This window comes from Octopus bimaculoides, chromosome 5 (genome assembly GCF_046866305.1).
Source record: "Octopus bimaculoides isolate indiv1 chromosome 5, ASM4686630v1, whole genome shotgun sequence".
Lineage (NCBI taxonomy): Eukaryota > Metazoa > Mollusca > Cephalopoda > Octopoda > Octopodidae > Octopus > Octopus bimaculoides.
In genome coordinates this window covers 51,290,137-51,307,805 of record NC_142932.1, presented here as the reverse complement: position 1 = coordinate 51,307,805, position 17,669 = coordinate 51,290,137, and the positions used below count along the sequence as shown (strand labels likewise).

The 17,669-nt window shown below is 39.5% G+C and overlaps 1 protein-coding gene across 4 annotated transcripts in view; it reads right to left on the bottom strand.

Moving 5' to 3' along the window:
- LOC106877229 (uncharacterized) overlaps nucleotides 1-17,669 on the bottom strand; it is a 104,967-nt gene that overhangs the window by 58,860 nt on the left and 28,438 nt on the right. The window contains exon 3 of one of the 4 annotated variants that reach the window (XR_016241886.1): nucleotides 11,732-11,847. The exons of the other annotated variants lie outside the window; for them this stretch is intronic. The gene's annotated coding sequence lies outside the window, so the exon portion shown is untranslated. The remainder of the gene's footprint in view (nucleotides 1-11,731; nucleotides 11,848-17,669) is intronic. 4 annotated transcript variants of the gene reach the window in all.

Below are 17,669 nucleotides of genomic sequence, written 5' to 3'. Positions count from 1 at the left end.
CTCAACACAATCAAGGAGATCTTGTGCAACTGAAAGCCAAATGTCTTTTCGGTCAGCTGAAAGCAGTTTTGGCACAAACTTGGCAGACATGCATCACATACCCAAACCTTCAGTGATAATGGACTGAACTGAACTGTAACTAATCTGCACGTCTTTTGATAACTCACGGATTGTGATTCAATGATTTCCCCTCCCAGCTTCATGCATATCTGCAATGTTTTTCTCAATTCTGCTGGTTGTGGGTCTCCCAGAACGTTTGTCACTATTGACATTATTTCAGCCGTCTTGGAAACATCTGAACCACTTGTACACTTGTATGTGGCTCGTACACTCCTCTCCATACACTTTCTGCAACTTTGCATAGGCTTCTGAGCAGGTATCACCATGACAACTTTCTTTGTCATGGTCAATAAGATTATCACATGCTACACAGCTTCCTTCCAAGCATTGCTGTAAACAGCAGAAGTTAAAACATAGTGCGCATGCACAGCAGGGTTCAAGGTCAATCTGTCCCAAGTGGCTTCACTTTGCATGTTTTAGCTTCATTACTATGGATACTTATTGATCAGATCTCATATACAAATAGTAAATAAAGCTATAGGCATGTAGAAGGTGTATAGGTGCAGACATGACTGTAGAGTAACAAGTCTGCTTCCTAACCTCAAGGTTCCAAGTTCATTCTTACTGCATGGCACCTAGGAGAAGTTTCTTCTACTAAAGCCTTGAGATGGAAACTGAAAGAAACCTATTGCTAATCATTCTTTAATGTCTGTATTTTATGCTGGTATGGGTTGGACATTTTGACCAGAGCAGGCAAGCTGGAGAGCTGCACTAGATTCCAGTCTGATTTGACTTGGCCTCTACAGCTGGATGCCCTTCCAAAATGCGAACCACTTTACAGCACATATTGGGTGCTTATATATATATATATGCACAGAACATTGCATATGTGTGTGTGTGTGTCTTTTGTGTGCGTGTGTGTGTGCGCGCGTGTGTGAATGTATATGTCTCCTAGTCTTGACATCACATGGTAGTTGTAAATGAGAGTCACTGTCATAGTAGCAGTGTCTTTCATTTCCAATATACTGCAAAAATATGTAGTGCCCTCCAGAAATATTATCTTGCTTAGAAACAAGTGAAATTGACAATTTAAAGGGTATTCAATGTAAAAAATATCTCAATAAACTTCATCCAACCCATGGAGTCATGAGAAAGATGATGATGATGGTATATGTATATAATAAACATATACATGTATGTATCGACTGGGTAGATTGAAATTATATGATCTGGCAGTTCTGGCACCCATAGTAAATGATTCTCATCTGCTGAGGGTATGAGTGCATCCATATGAGAAGTTCTCTCAAGGTAAATAACACAATATTAGGTGTTCTAACAAAACATCCACATTAAGTTGGATATAAAGATTGCCTTTTGGTACTAATGCTGTTTCTATTACTATTAAGTATATATATATATATATATATATATATATATATATATATATATATATATATATATATATATATATATTGGGAGCTCCTCTATGCTGATGACCTTGCACTAATTGCAGAGTCACTATCAGAACTAGAGGAGAAGTTTCAGGTGTGGAAGCAAGGACTAGAATCAAAGGGCCTTAGAGTCAACCTAGCAAAAACCAAAATCCTAATAAGTAGGAAGGTAGATAAAAACACAAACCCCTTCAGGTAGATGGCCCTGCTCAGTATGCAGAAAAGGAGTAGGTAGTAACTCTATAAGATGTACCCGGTGCAAGCTATGGACACATAAGAGGTGCAGCAATATCAAAGGCAGATTAACTACGAAGTTAGTTTTTGTATGTGGCAGATGTTCAGGTGCAATAAACACTGTAAACAAACAGGAAACAACTTGTATCTCATTCCAGGGAGAAAAACTAGAGGTAGTCGATAGCTTCCGCTATCTGGGTGACCAAGTTAGTAGTGGGGGTGGGTGCGCTGAAAGTGTAGCTGCTAGAATAAGAATAGCCTGGGCGACAAAGGGACTCTCACTCAGAGTAAAAGGCAGACTGTATGACGCATGTGTACGAACAGCCATGCTACATGGCAGTGAAACATGGGCTGTGACTGCTGAGGACATGCGTAAGCTCGCAAGGAATGAAGCCAGTATGCTCCGCTGGATGTGTAATGTCAATGTGCATACCCGTCAGTGTGTAAGTATCTTGAGAGAAAAGCTGAACATAAGAAGCATCAGTTGTGGTGTGCAAGAGAGACGATTGCGCTGGTTTGAACATGTGGTGAGAATGAATGAGGATAGCTGCATGAAAAAGTGCCACACCCTAACAGTTGAGGGAACCCGTGGAAGAGGTAGGCCCAGGAAGACCTGGGCTGAGGTGGTGAGGCAAGACCTTCGAACATTGGGCCTCACCGAGGCGATGACTACTGACCGAGACCTTTGGAAATGTGCTGTGCGTGAGAAGACCCGGCAAGCCAAGTGAGATCGTTGCCAGTGCCCCTGGACTGGCTCTTGTGCGGGTGGCATATAAAAGACACCATTTCGAGCGTGGCCGTTTTCGTGTGGGTGACACGTAAAAGCACCCACTACACTCTCTGAGTGGTTGGCGTTAGGAAGGGCATCCAACTGTAGAAACTCTGCCAAATTAGATTGGAGCCTGGTGTTGCCATCCGGTTTCACCAGTCCTCAATCAAATCGTCCAACCCATGCTAGCATGGAAAGCGGACGTTAAATGATGATGATGATATATATACATATATATATCGGTATATGGCTGTATGGCTAGAGGCTTGCATTCTGACTACATGGTTCAAGGTTCAGTCCCACTGTATGGCACCTCGGGCCACTATATAGCCTCAGGCTTATGAAAACTTTGTGAGCAGATATTTGGCAGTTGGAAACTGGAAGAAGCCTGTTATGTATGTGCGTGTGTGTGTGTGTGTGTGCGTGCACGTATGTGTGTGTGTGTGTGTGCATGTGTGTTGTATATGTCTTTGTCTCTGTGTTTGTTCTCCCACCACTGCTTGACAACCAATGTTGGTGTGTTTACGTTCCTATAGATTAGTGATTCAGCAAAAGTGACAGATAGAATAAGTACCAGATTTAGCAAAAATATTAATCCCTGGGAGATCGGTTCATTCAACTAAAAATTCTTCAAGGTGGTGCCCCAGCATGGTTGCAGTCTAATGACTGAAGCAAGTAAAAGATAAAAGAGATATAATATAGACACACATATCATCATCATCATCATCATCATCTACATGTGACAGAATTTTTTTCCAGTTGGATGCCTTTCTGGATCAAGGTAAAAAATCAAACAAATTACATCATTTGTATGAATAGTGAGGCTTTTGTTTACAACCAATAAATAAAGCAGTGTCTCACACACACACACACACACACACACACACACACACACACACACACACACATATGAATACGTATATGATGTGCTTCTTCTATTCTCAATCATAAGTTACTGGTCAAGCTGTGACTATAGTAAAGAACACTAGCCAACAGTGTCCACACAGTGGGACTGAACCTCTAACCATGTGGTTCTGAATCAACCTTCTGAACCACACAGCCATGCTTGCACATGTATAAGTGCATGCTTATGTGTGTGTGTTTATGCTTTTATGCCTCACAGAAGCAATGACAGGTGACTGAGACCTTTGGCGATATGCTGTGCTTGAGAAAACCTGTCAAGTCAAGGGAAATCATAGCTGTGGTTGATGCCAGTGTTGCATAACTGGCACCCCTGCCAGTTGCACGTAAAAGGATCCCTTTGAATGTTGGGCGATATGCTGTGCTTGAGAATGGTTGATGCCAGTGTCATGGAACTGGCACCTGTGTTGGTGGCACATAAAAGCACCCTTTGAACATTGTGCCTCATGGAGGTAGTGACAAGTGACCAAGACCTTTGGCAATATGCCATGCTTGAGAAGACCCATCAAGCCAAGTGAGATTGTAATTGTGGCCGATGCCAGTGTTACATAATTGGCAACCATGATGGTGGCACATAAAAAGCACCCACTACACTCTTAGAGTGGCTGGCATTAAGAAGGGGATCCAATCATAGAAAAGTCATGCCAAATCAGACTGGAACCTGGTGCAGTTCCCCAGCTTGCCAGTTTTCAGTCAAACTGTCTAACCATGGAAAATAGATGTTAAATGATGATGATGATGATGATAATGAATGATCAATGAAACAGATACTGCATTGAAGGAAGTAATGGGTGGCAGTCGATATGACTGATTAAGCTGTTGAAGACTGAGACCCAGCATGGTCACAGCCCATGACTGAAACTAGTAAAAAACATTAGGCATGACAAGAAGCTTGCTTCCCAAGCACATGGTTCCAGGTTCAGTCCCACTGCATGGCAACTTGGGCAAGCATCTTCTACTTTAGCCTTGAGCCAACCAAAGCCTTGTAAGTGGATTTAGTTGATGGAAACTGAAAGAAGCCCATCGTTAATATATATATATATATATATATCATCATCATCATATATATATATATATACTTATTTATTTATTGGGGGAAACTACCATTAAATGAGTTGAGTGCCCTTCTTTCATTTGTCCACTCATTTGTATGTGTGTGTGTGTATTTATGTGTGTGTGTGTGTATTTATGTGTGTGTGTGTGTGTGTATTTATGTGTGTGTGTGTGTGTGTGTGTGTGCATGTGTCTCTGTTTTTCCTTCCACCATCACTTGACAACCAATGCTGGTGTGTTCATGTCCTTGTAACTTAGCAGTTTGGCAAAAGATAACTATGGAATAATTACCAAGCTTACAAAGAATAAATACTGGGGTTGATTTCTTCAACTAAAAAACCCTTTAAGGTGGTGCTCTAGCATGGCCGCCATCAAATGACTGAAACAAGTAAAAAAATAAAGAATAAAAGAATATATATATCCTAATATAATAATGAGCCTAGCGTTTTTATATATTTGTGTGTGTGTGCATATATATATATATATTATAATGGAATAATTGCTATGAAGCATGTGTAGAATATATTGTATAAAGGATTGTGGGTAAGGCCAAAACAATGTGAAGTAAATGCAAGGTAAATCACAAGAAAACAAATATGTGAATTAATGTAGACTTACCTTGTATTCAATATTTCAGGTTTATGACCCTATTTTCAAGAAATTGACACCCACATCGGCAACATTCATCAATTTCTTGAGAATAAGGTCGCCAACATCGTCTCCTTCATTGGACACGAGACTCAGCTTGCGAAGACTTATTGGGGCAAGCGAAAGCAAAATCGGGATAGCACCTGTGCCCAGCGTCGCCTTTCTGGCACTTGTGCCCGTGACATGTGTAAGGATTTTCGAGTGAGATCATTGCCAGTGCCTCTAGACTGGCTCTTGTGCAGGTGGCACATAAAATACATCATTTTGAGCGTGGCCGTTGCCAGTACCACCTGACTGGCCTTCGTGCAGGTGACACGTAAAAGCACCCACTACACTCTCTGAGTGGTTGGCATTAGGAAGGGCATCTAGCTGTAGAAACTCTACCAAATCAGATTGGAGCTTGGTGTTGCCATCCAGTTTCACCAGTCCTCAGTCAAATCGTCCAACCCATGCTAGCATCGAAAACGGACGTTAAACGATGATGATGATGATGATGATGATGATGATGATGATGATGATGATGATGATGATATATATATATATATATATATATATATATAAGAATTTAAGGAATGGAGAAAACGCATGTTATAATTGCATACTTTATTCCTACATATGTTTCAAAGGATTACAACCTGTGTGATCCATAGGGATCTTTGATATTAAAATTGTAACCTTCTCATCAGGGAAAGCATGGGAATCATCTTAAACGTAAGACATTATGACCGATTATGAAAACAATAGATGGATAAGGTTATGACTTGATTCATTTGAAAAAAACCGTTAGAGAATTGGACGCTGCCGGATAGTGGGTTGGACAACACATACCTATAAATGTGTGAGAACGTACATGCATACATAAATACATATACACAAACACACACATACATGCATACTGATACACACACACACACATATATATATATGTATATACATATACATACATATGTGCACTTGTATATACATATATATATATATATATGTATATATATATATATATATATATATACACACACACACACATATATATACACTCATACGTCCACATTTATACATATGCACATACGTACCCACGCATATACAAATATACACATGTGTGCATGTCCTCATATACACATATGTATCCATTTATATATACACACATGTATAAATAGAAATAGACTCATACACACACACATAGCTATACATCTATGCCTATTACCTAATCAAATAAACAGATTCGCATATACATATACATACATGTATACATACGTAAACACACGCATGCACATACATACATACATACAAATACATATACATATATATATATATATATATATATATATATAAAAGAAGAATAACTCAAGTGTTTTCATATATACATATATACACATACCCATATACATACATCCACATATTCATATATATGTGTGCATGTATACATATATATATATATATATATCATCATCATCGTTTAACGTCCGCTTTCCATGCTAGCATGGGTTGGACGATTTGACTGAGGACTGGTGAAACCGGATGGCAACACCAGGCTCCAGTCTGATTTGGCAGAGTTTCTACAGCTGGATGCCCTTCCTAACGCCAACCACTCAGAGAGTGTAGTGGGTGCTTTTACGTGTCACCCGCACGAAAACGGCCACGCTCGAAATGGTGTCTTTTATGTGCCACCCGCACAAGCCAGTCCAGGGGCACTGGCAACGATCTCGCTCGAAAATCCTACAGGAGCCAGTCAGGCGGTACTGGCAACGGCCACGCTCAAAATGGTGCATCTCATGTGCCACCCGCACAAGAACCAGTCCAGGGGCACTGGCAACGATCTTACTTGGCTTGCCGGGTCTTCTCACGCACAGCCCATTTCCAAAGGTCTCGGTCCGTAGTCATCGCCTCGGTGAGGCCCAATGTACGAAGGTCTTGCCTCACCACCTCAGCCCAGGTCTTCCTGGGCCTACCTCTTCCACGGGTTCCCTCAACTGTTAGGGTGTGGCACTTTTTCACGCAGCTATCCTCCTCCATTCTCACCACATGTCCATACCAGCGCAATCGTCTCTCTTGCACGCCACAACTGATGCTTCTAATGTTCAGCTTTTCTCTCAAGATACTTACACTCTGACGGGTATTCTCGTACACACAAACACACACATACACATATATACACATACACACATATACACATACATATTCATACATAAACACACATACACGCATACATACATATATACATACACACACATACATATAGAAATATATACTTACATACAGAACCTAATAACGCATACATATGGGTTTATACAAATACATACACAATTATATATGCTTACATATGTGTGTGTGTGTGTGTGTGTGTGTGTGTGTGTGTTTGAAATGGAAATGGGATGGTGAACGTTTAATGCTGAAAAGAAAAATCAAACAGTATTTCAACTCTGAGTATATGTATGTGTGCATATACAAGGAAAGTATATGAATGTATCTGCGATTATTATGTACTTTATTTTATACCTTAATACAACAATTAGTCGTCATTTTTGATGACACAGGGTCAGCTAGTATATATAAATATATATACATATAAATTGTATAAATCTAAACAGAGCTAACTTTAAACTGATTGGAACAATTGTTTCAAATCTAGATTCTTTTCAGTGTGCATTCAGTGTAGTGACTATATTGCATTGATAGCGTTGTACACTGGAGATATTTTACTTCCTCATTTAATAACACATAAAAAAAATGTTTGTATTTAAATACGACGCACTTAGACAATACTTTGTGGCCTAGTTATTAGCTAGTCAACTACTTGAGTTTTATAGTGTTTTTTTTTAGTTTTTGATTCTAATGTAAGAGTGAAACAACTTTCCAATAGATACGTTGTGTTATAGTTGATAATTAATTTATTATTTATGTATATAATAGTGTAATTTTTTTTAACAATATGTTTTTAATTCAAGCAATCTTATAAGTGATTTGATCTGAACTCATATGATCATGAGATAGGAACTGAAGATATAACAACTTGTTTAGGATATTTTGATAAAATCAACTAAAGTCAAGTTAAAACCAAGAGGGTTGGATAAAACAATAAACTGCAGTAAAAATATGTAATCAATTGAATGAATACTAGCACAGGGGCTACTTTTATATCCCTAGTATGGAAATTGTTTATATGACAATTATTTAAATTTTATTTACATTTTTTTAGCTCATCATAATTTCCTTCTCGATAACTATAAATTGCTAACCTAAGAATCCCCATGAAAAATTTTCCCAGGTATGTCAGTGTTCCTTATTTGCTTGTGTAAAAATATCCAATTGAATAATATAATATACTGCTTCATCTGTCTTCCTCCTCCTCCAGCAGTGTTAACTGTTGGATCCCTAAAAAGCTGTACATACATTATGAAAGTGCTATAACAAAATATATGATGGTCACCTTTAAATAAGTTAATGTGATTCACCTTTCTTAAAATTTACTGGAGGCCAGTACTTACTTGTCTGCTATCCCTTTGTCTTCCAATGATATTGGAAGAACACAATGTTAGTTATGAAAAGACCTAACATAAGACCTTTCATCTTTACTGCATTAAATCATTTGTCATATAACCATTAAACATGAAAGCATTTTCCAACAAACCTTTTGAGAAAGACAAATTTCATATTGTACCTTTAATGCACTACGCTTGAATAAGCAAAATAATAAAAACAAGATGGTTGTCACTGGAATGCCTTTATTATAGATTTGCTCAAATAGCACCACCTCCACCACCAATATCAACAACAATAAAAACACTATCCAAACTTCCTTATTATTGGAAGACACAATATATATATATATATATATATATATATATATATATATATATATACAGGGTGTCCACAAAGTCTGGGTACATGGGGATTAACACATACTTTAAGAAATTATTATCTCTTACATTTAATTGTTTATGTTATGATTTTATTTATTCCATGTACCCAGACTTTGTGGACACCCTCATCATCATCATCATCATCATCGTTTAACATCCGCCTTCCGTGCTAGCATGGGTTGGACGATTTGACTGAGGACTGGTGAAACCGGATGGCAACACCAGGCTCCAATCTAATTTGGCAGAGTTTCTACAGCTGGATGCCCTTCCTAATGCCAACGACTCAGAGAGTGTAGTGGGTGCTTTTACGTGTCACCCGCACGAAAACGGCCACGCTCGAAATGGTGTCTTTTATGTGCCACCCGCACAAGAGCCAGTCAAGGGGCACTGGCAACAATCTCGCTCGAAAACCCTACAAAGGCCAGTCAGGCGGTATATATATATATATATATATATATATATATATGTCTGTACGTATTGTCGTCGTCGTTTAACGTCCGCTTTCCATGCTAGCATGGGTTGGACGATTTGACTGAGGACTGGTGAAACCAGATGGCTACACTAGGCTCCAATCTGATTTGGCAGTGTTTCTACAGCTGGATGCCCTTCCTAAAGCCAACCACTCAGAGAGTGTAGTGGGTGCTTTTACGTGTCACCCGCACGAAGGCCAGTCAGGCGGTACTGGCAAAGGCCACGCTCATCTCGCTCGAGAAACCTCATGTGTCACCCGCACAAGAGCCAGCCCAGGGGCACCAGCAACGACCCCGCTCGAAAATCCCAGAACCCCACACAAGAGCCAGTTCAGGGGCACCGGCAACGATCTCGCTCGAAGAAATTTCATGTGTCACCAGCACAAGAGCCAGTCCAGGGGCACTGGCAACGATCTCGCTCGAAAAACCTCATGTGTCACCTGCACAAGAGCCAGCCCAGGGGCACCGGCAATGATCCCGCTCGGAAGATTTCATGTGTCGCCCGCACATGAGCCAATCCAGGGGCACTGGCAACGATCCCGCTCGAAAGACTTCATGTGTCACCCGCACATGAGCCAGTCCAGGGGCACTGGCAACGATCCCGTCCCGCTCAAGGCATTTCATGTGTCACCCGCACAAGAGCCAGCCCAGGGGCACTGGCAACGATCTCGCTCGAAAGATTTCATGTGTCGCCTGCACATGAGCCAGCCCAGGGGCACTGGTAACGATCTCGCTCGAAAGATTTCATGTGTCGCCCGCACATGAGTCAGTCCAGGGGCACTGGCAACGATCCCGCTCGAAAAACCTCATGTGTCACCCGCACAAGAGCCAGCCCAGTGTATATATATATTTAAAATGGGATAGTTTTGACTGGAATGCCTTTGAATTATAGGATTGTATGACCGGTGCATTTGTAGGGTTAACAAGAACAGTACTGTTCAACTGGTGGAACAACCATTTGAATAGACATGTAGATTGACTGAATCTTTGCCACAAAATAAAATTACACTTTGGGCTGTAGGATTTCAACAATAGAGTATGTAGGACTAAGGTAGAACATGGACAAAATTAAAAGTATGATAAATACAAACACACACACACACACACAACACATGCACACACATACACACATACACACACACACACTTACACTTGCACTAGCACACTATGCTGTCAGAGAATATTGTCACTTGCCTTACTAAACCAGAAACAGATAAGTCTCCCTTGAGTCACCAAGAATTTTATTTTTAGTAAAAGTAGGACACTTTCTTTAAAGTAAGAAGTATGGGAAAGTCATAGCTAGAATACCTTTGATAATTAAATTCTACTCAATCATAACTGACCTTGGCTAAATCAGTACCTTTCATAGTAGTTGGGTGGTTATGAGACTTGAAAAGAGGCCTGATAAATTTCCATGCTCAATAAAACAATGATGTTATCCAACTATTTAAAGATGTTCAACACCATAGTGTAAGATAAAGATTTATATGAATGTAACTCTAATTTATCTTTTCATTAATGAGGAGGATGTACCAAAAAGATTTAACAAATAATTTTTTGTGAGTGACAGAGACTGGCATTTGTCAGTTCAAAAACTGCTGGAACAACAACACAGTCTCCCCTATATTTACTGTGAATTTAGCTTCCAACATCACTCTATACATTACATAACAAAACCTCTCCTATTGTTTATTTCTTGACCCTTTATATTTCATCTCTACATGAGCACAAAGTTGTCAAGTGTAAAATAGAAACTACTCCAGTAACTTCAATCCAAGAAGATGACTGGCCCTGTCAATGTTCTTGCTATAACAGATACATCTTTTGTTGTGTCTAGAGAGAGTCATCATGCTAATATAATTAACACACCATCACCAACAGCAACAACAACACCCCTGGAGTGTATGATGCAGAACAGCTAGATCAAATGTATGTCATAGAGTTACCACCAAAATTCACTACATTTAGTAAATGAGTGCAATTGAACCAGTGTGTGTGTTAATTATATTGGCTTAATGACTCTCCCTAGATACAACAAAATTTGTTTCAACACATGAATTCACATAAAGAATCTTGCAAACAAGATACAAAAATGAAGACACGACATCAACTTTCAGGAACCTTTGATTTGAAAGCCTTCTCAGATTACTTGTTTTTGTGAGGATACTCTAAATTAAACAAACATTAAATTTACTTAAATAATTAAATGAATTATTGGTACCTGTAAATTAGATTACATGATATAAGTCTATTAATATTGTACCGTACCTGGCTTCTATTCTTCCACCCCATACTCTTCTTCACTCACATTCTCCTTCTCCCTCTTCTTCCCCCTCTCTTTCTTAGAAAAGGACATAGAATAATGTGTTCCTGGGTATTTGTGCCTAGAGAAAAGAGAATAATCATCACTGGAATGCCTCTGTTTTTTTTTATTCATTTTATCTCACAGCTGGTGATCAATAGCATAATTAATTATAGACTTCTGGTAGATTGGTCTTTGGTCCACTGCCTTAGACCATAGTTCTGCTCAGTCTGTACTGAGCTAGGAGTAAACCACAACATATGACAAATAATAACAGGCACACAGTTAAACACACATAGATACAATAAATACCATCATTGTTTTAACGTCCACTTTTCCATGCTTGCATGGGTCAGACAGAATCCATTGAGGTAAATTTTTACAGATGCATGCCTTTCTTGTTAACAACCCTCACTTGTATCCAAGTAATATTTCCCTTCAGTCAGACATGTTTTCCATGAAAGATTGGAGAAAAAAAAACACATTGCTTGAATGACAGCAATACTTGTTTACAACTATCACATAATGTCAAGACAAGGGTACAGACAAACATAAACACACACACATGCACATAAATATATTTAAGTCACAATATATGGATTCAGGAAGGTGACGAGCTGGCAGAAACATTAGCATGCCAGGCGAAATGTTTAGCGGTATTTCGTCTGTTTCTATGTTCTGAGTTCAAATTTTGCCGAGGTTGACTTTGCCTTTCATCCTTTCAGGGTCGATAAATTAAGTACCAGTTACGTACTGGGGTCGATCTAATCATCTGGCCCCCTCCCCCAAACTTTCAGGCCTTGTGCTTAGAGTAGAAAAAAATATATGGATTCAGGTAATCCAGTAGTACTCATAAAAAAGCTCTTTAATGTATCATTCTGCAAAACATATAGAATATATAGCATGATACAAAAGAAATTGATAATATAAATTATTTACATGTTCTTAAGTTAAGAAACAATTTGTTGTGATATTAGAATTTTCTTATTGTTAAATAAAATTTCATCAAACTATTTCTCTGGCATTTATGATTTTATACACATAAATATATGTATACATATATATATCTTTTACCTTTTATCTTTTACTTGTTCCAGTCATTTGACTACAGTCATGCTGCGGCACTACCTTGAAGATTTTAGTTGAACAAATCAACCCCAGTAACTATTTTATTAAAACCTGGTACTTATTCTAGCAATCTCTTTTGCTAAAAGAGTTGTCAAGTGGTGATGGTGGACAAACCCAGGCACAATGACACTCACACATAGACATATAGGCATGTACACACACACACACACACACACACACACACACATGCTGGAGCACCGCCTTTAGTCGAGCAAATCAACCCCAGAACTTATTCTTCGTAAGCTTAGTACTTATTATATCGGTCTATTTTGTCGAACCGCTAAGTTACAAATACACCAGCTTCGGTTGTCAAGCGATGTTGGGTGGGGACAAACACAGACACAAACACACATATACATATATACAACGGGCTTCTTTCAGTTTCCGTCTACCAAATCCACTCACAAGGCTTTGGTCGGCCCGAGGCTATAGTAGAAGACACTTGCCCAAGATGCCACGCAGCGGGACTGAACCCAGAACCATGTGGTTGATAAGCAAGCTACTTATCACATTCAAATTTACAGAAATCAAAAGACAAGTGAGGGAGCAGGTGTATTAGTTTGATGCTCAGGAAGAATAGAAATGTCTGACTTTTTGCACCTACGCTCTTTGACAGAAAGGATTAAGAGAAGAAAATATGGAGAGAGAATGAAAAAATACAGAGAGAGAAAAAATGTGTGGGGATTAATGGTTCAACATGATGAAATGACCAGAAGAAAGAGGCTGAGTGAAAGGGAGATAATAATGGTGACCCAGCTGAATTAGGGTGCGCAAGCACCTGTGTGTATGTGACAATGGTGTGTGAGTGTGTATATGTGAATGGGGGGAAAGCGCATGTGAATGTATGTGCAGGTGAGCTTAAAATTATGTGGGCCTTTGTGTGCATATGGGAGCTTGTATGTGTATGTGTGTACGTAACCTAGTGCATGCATTTTGTGGAGTGATGTGCATTTCATGTATTTGTGTGTGTGTGGGGGGTATGCATATGGATGTGTGTATATGTGTGTAAGGCTGTGTATAGTATGTGTGTGCATGTACAAAAGCTTGTGTGTAGCATTTGATGTGTGTGTATTTGAGTGATGTGTGCACATGTGTGTGTGTGTTAGTGCATGGAGTGTGTGTGACCCTATAGTGTGCGTGTGTATTGTGCATGATTATGTGCAAATGTGTGCTTATGTGTGTTGTGTGTGTGTGTGTGTGCTTATGTGTGTGTGTGTGTGTGTGTGCTGTGTCTGTATTGTGTGTATTCAGGTGTGTTGTTTGTATAAGCATTGTGTGTGATTTTGAAGTGAATACTGTGTGTTATGGCAGAATGCATAGAGGTGCGAGGTGGGATAGTGGTGATGAGAGTTAGGGTTTGGGAGGTATTGGGTGCTAGTGTGTGGAGTGGGAAGGTGTGTATGAGTGTGTGTGGAGTGGGAAGGTGTGTATGAGTGTGTGTGGGTGTAATGATGTGTAGTGTGAGTAGTGAGTTCAACAGTGTGTATGGGTGTTATGTAAGCACCTATCAATATAATAAAAAATGCTTTTGATTTACAAATCATTTTCATTGTCATCTCTCCTTATCTCTGGAATCATCTTCATTCACTAACTTTACAGCCAGTCATATTTTTACTTTAATCTAGCACTCCGTCTGTTATGACAACGAGTGTACCAGTAGATCCGATCAATGGAATAGTGTGTGCGTATAATGTATGAATATACATATGTGTATGTGTCTGTTGGAGTGTGTGTGTGTGTATTCATGCACACACTGGTGTGTGTGTGTGTGTGTGTGTGTGTGTGTGTGTGTGTGTGTGTCTTTGAAATTGCAACCTAGTACTGCAAGTCAAAGTAGCTAGAACCCTGAATAATGTCATAACAGCCCATCTATCTAGGACATGACATGTTTTAAAATAAACATTATATATGCAGATGTTCAATGTTTACTTCACTGTTACAACCACCACCAGACTGCTACCACCACCACCACTACCATGATGATGATGATGATGACGACGACAATAACAACAATGACGAGGACAACGACGACGACGACAACGACGACGACCACCAGCACTACATTGTAAAATCATGGTTTTGACAATTATATATTGCTCAACCAGGTTAGATTGTGCTTCTTTCATTGCTGTGGAATGCCTGAAATTAACTTATCATTTTCTCATCAGGATAGCCAATCATGGGGAGTTACTGGTGTGAAAAGAGCAATCATGAATGCTCTACATATATTCATTTAGGCACAGGTATTACGATGTGGTAAGAAGTTGAATCACAATGCTGGTTTCAGGTTCAATCCCATAGCCTGGTACCTTGGTAAGTGTCTTCTACTATAACTCCAGGCCCAACAAAGCCTTGTAAGTAGATTTGATAAACAGAAACTGAAAAAAACTGAAAGGCGACAAGCTGGCAGAAACGGTAGCGCACCAGGCGAAATGCTTAGTGGTATTTCGTCTGTCTTTACGCTCTGTGTTCAAATTCCACCGAGGTCGACTTTGCCTTTCATCCTTTCGGGGTCGCTAAATTAAGTACCAGTTGCATACTGGGGTCGATGTAATTGACTTAATCCCTTTGTCTGTTCTTGGAGTGCTGAACTGTACTATAAGATTTTAGTGGTGGAATTATAGTTGGAGTTATGAGGGTTATTGTTGTTAAGGGGGTCAATTGGTGTTTTGGGTTTATATGTAGTTGGTTGTGGATTCCTGAGTTTCTTATTGTTAAGAAGTTGGATAATTCTAGCAATGCTGGTGGTGGTGGTGGTGGTGGTAGTGGAATAGGACAATTATATAGATTGGGGGTTAAATATTTTTCTATTTGAGTTTGAATATTAAGGGCAAAGTTAAGGGGTGGAACCAGATAATGTCCTGGGTTCTAGTTCATTTAATCTGATTAGGGGTGTTGACTGGGTGGAGATAGGGTTTTGGAGGTGTATGCTGGTGTCTGTTTTGGTGGATTGTGGTGTATATAGGATTTGGGGTCATCTGGTAGGTGGGGTCGTTTGTTAGGTTGTCTGCTGTTTTGAAAATTGGACAGGTATTGGAGGAGTAGGATGGGGGATTTTACGTTCATTATATGGGGATGTGAAACTGGTTTCTGTTCTGGGTTAAGTGGAGTGAGGAATATCCAACATGGGGATATATTCAATTGAGTATTTATATCCAGCACATTGTAGGGCACAATTGCAATATTCAGCATATTGGTTGAATAAATCCTTGTTAGTAGATAGTGAGGGTGAAGTTAAAAATAGATCTTGGTTACTTTAGTTTTCTTCCTTGTGCTACAGAGTAAACATGGTTACTCAGCTAGCAGTGTGCAACAAGGAAGAACAGAGATCAGTGATCTGATTTTACTGGTCTGAAAATGAGTCAGGAGCTGAAATTCATTGCTGCCTTTCAACACAATCCAGGAACAGTGGTCTACCATGTGGAAGTATGTATGAGTGAATCGAGAAGTTTAAAAATAGTTGGACAAACATGATGCATGAAGAGGGAGTAGGATGCCCATCAACCTCCACCACCAACCTGAAGATTCAGTGATGCTACCTGTTTTGGGGGATGCAAAATCGCCTATATTGGAACATTACTGATGTCTATTGTCAAAACAAGTGTTAATGCTGCATAACAATGCATGTCCACATATGGCTACCCATACCATTAAAACGATTGAGAAATTGGGTATTGAATTGTTGGAATGCCCTGCATACAGTCCATGTCTTGCTCCTTTTCACTATTACCTCTTTGGGCTACTCAAACATCCTTTACGAGCTTGTCAGTTTGCTACAGATGAAGAAGCACAGGAAATGGTGAACAAATGGCTGCATGACCAGTCACAAACCTTCTCTGATGGAGTAACCAAACTTGTGGATCACTGGAAGAAGTGATCCACAAGGAGGCTATGTTGAAAAATAATGTAATTGTTCAACCCTTGCTTTTGTTTTAATAAACTACAGAAACAAAAGTGCATATAATTTTTTACTTACCCTAGTATGCGCGTGTGTGTGTGTGTGTGTGTGTGTGTGTGTGTGTGTGTGTGTGTGTGTGTACATACATATGTGTGTGAATTTGTGTGTTATTGTCTCCTTGTCTTGACTTCACAGGGTAGTTGTAAACAAGTGTCATCATCAGGCAAGCTGTGTCCTTCATTCCCAATCTTCCATGGAAAACATGTCTCTTTTACTCTTTTACTTGTTTCAGTTATTTAACTGCAGCCAAGCTGGAGCACCACTTTAGTCAAGCAAATTGACCCCAGAACTTATTCTTTGTAAGCCTAGTACTTATTCTATCAGTCTCTTTTGCTGAACCACTAATTGACGGGGACATAAACACACCAGCACTGGCTGTCAAGCAATGCTAGGATAACAAACACAGACACACAAACATACATACACACATATATATATACATATATTCGACAGGCTTCTTTCAGTTTCCATCTACTAAATCCACTCACAAGGCTTTGGTCGACCCGAGGCTATAGTAGAAGACACTTGCCCAAGATGCCACGCAATGGGACTAAACCCAGAACCATGTGGTTGGTAAGCAAGCTACTTACCACACAGCCACTCCTGCGCCTATATATATATATATATATATATATATATATATACATATATACAACGGGCTTTTTTCAGTTTCCATCTACCATATCCACTCACAAGGCTTTGGTCGACCCGAGGCTATAGTAGAAGACACTTGCCCAAGATGCTACGCAGTAGGAATAAACCCAGAACCATGTGGTTGGTAAGCAAACTACTTACCACACAGCCACTCCTGCACCTAT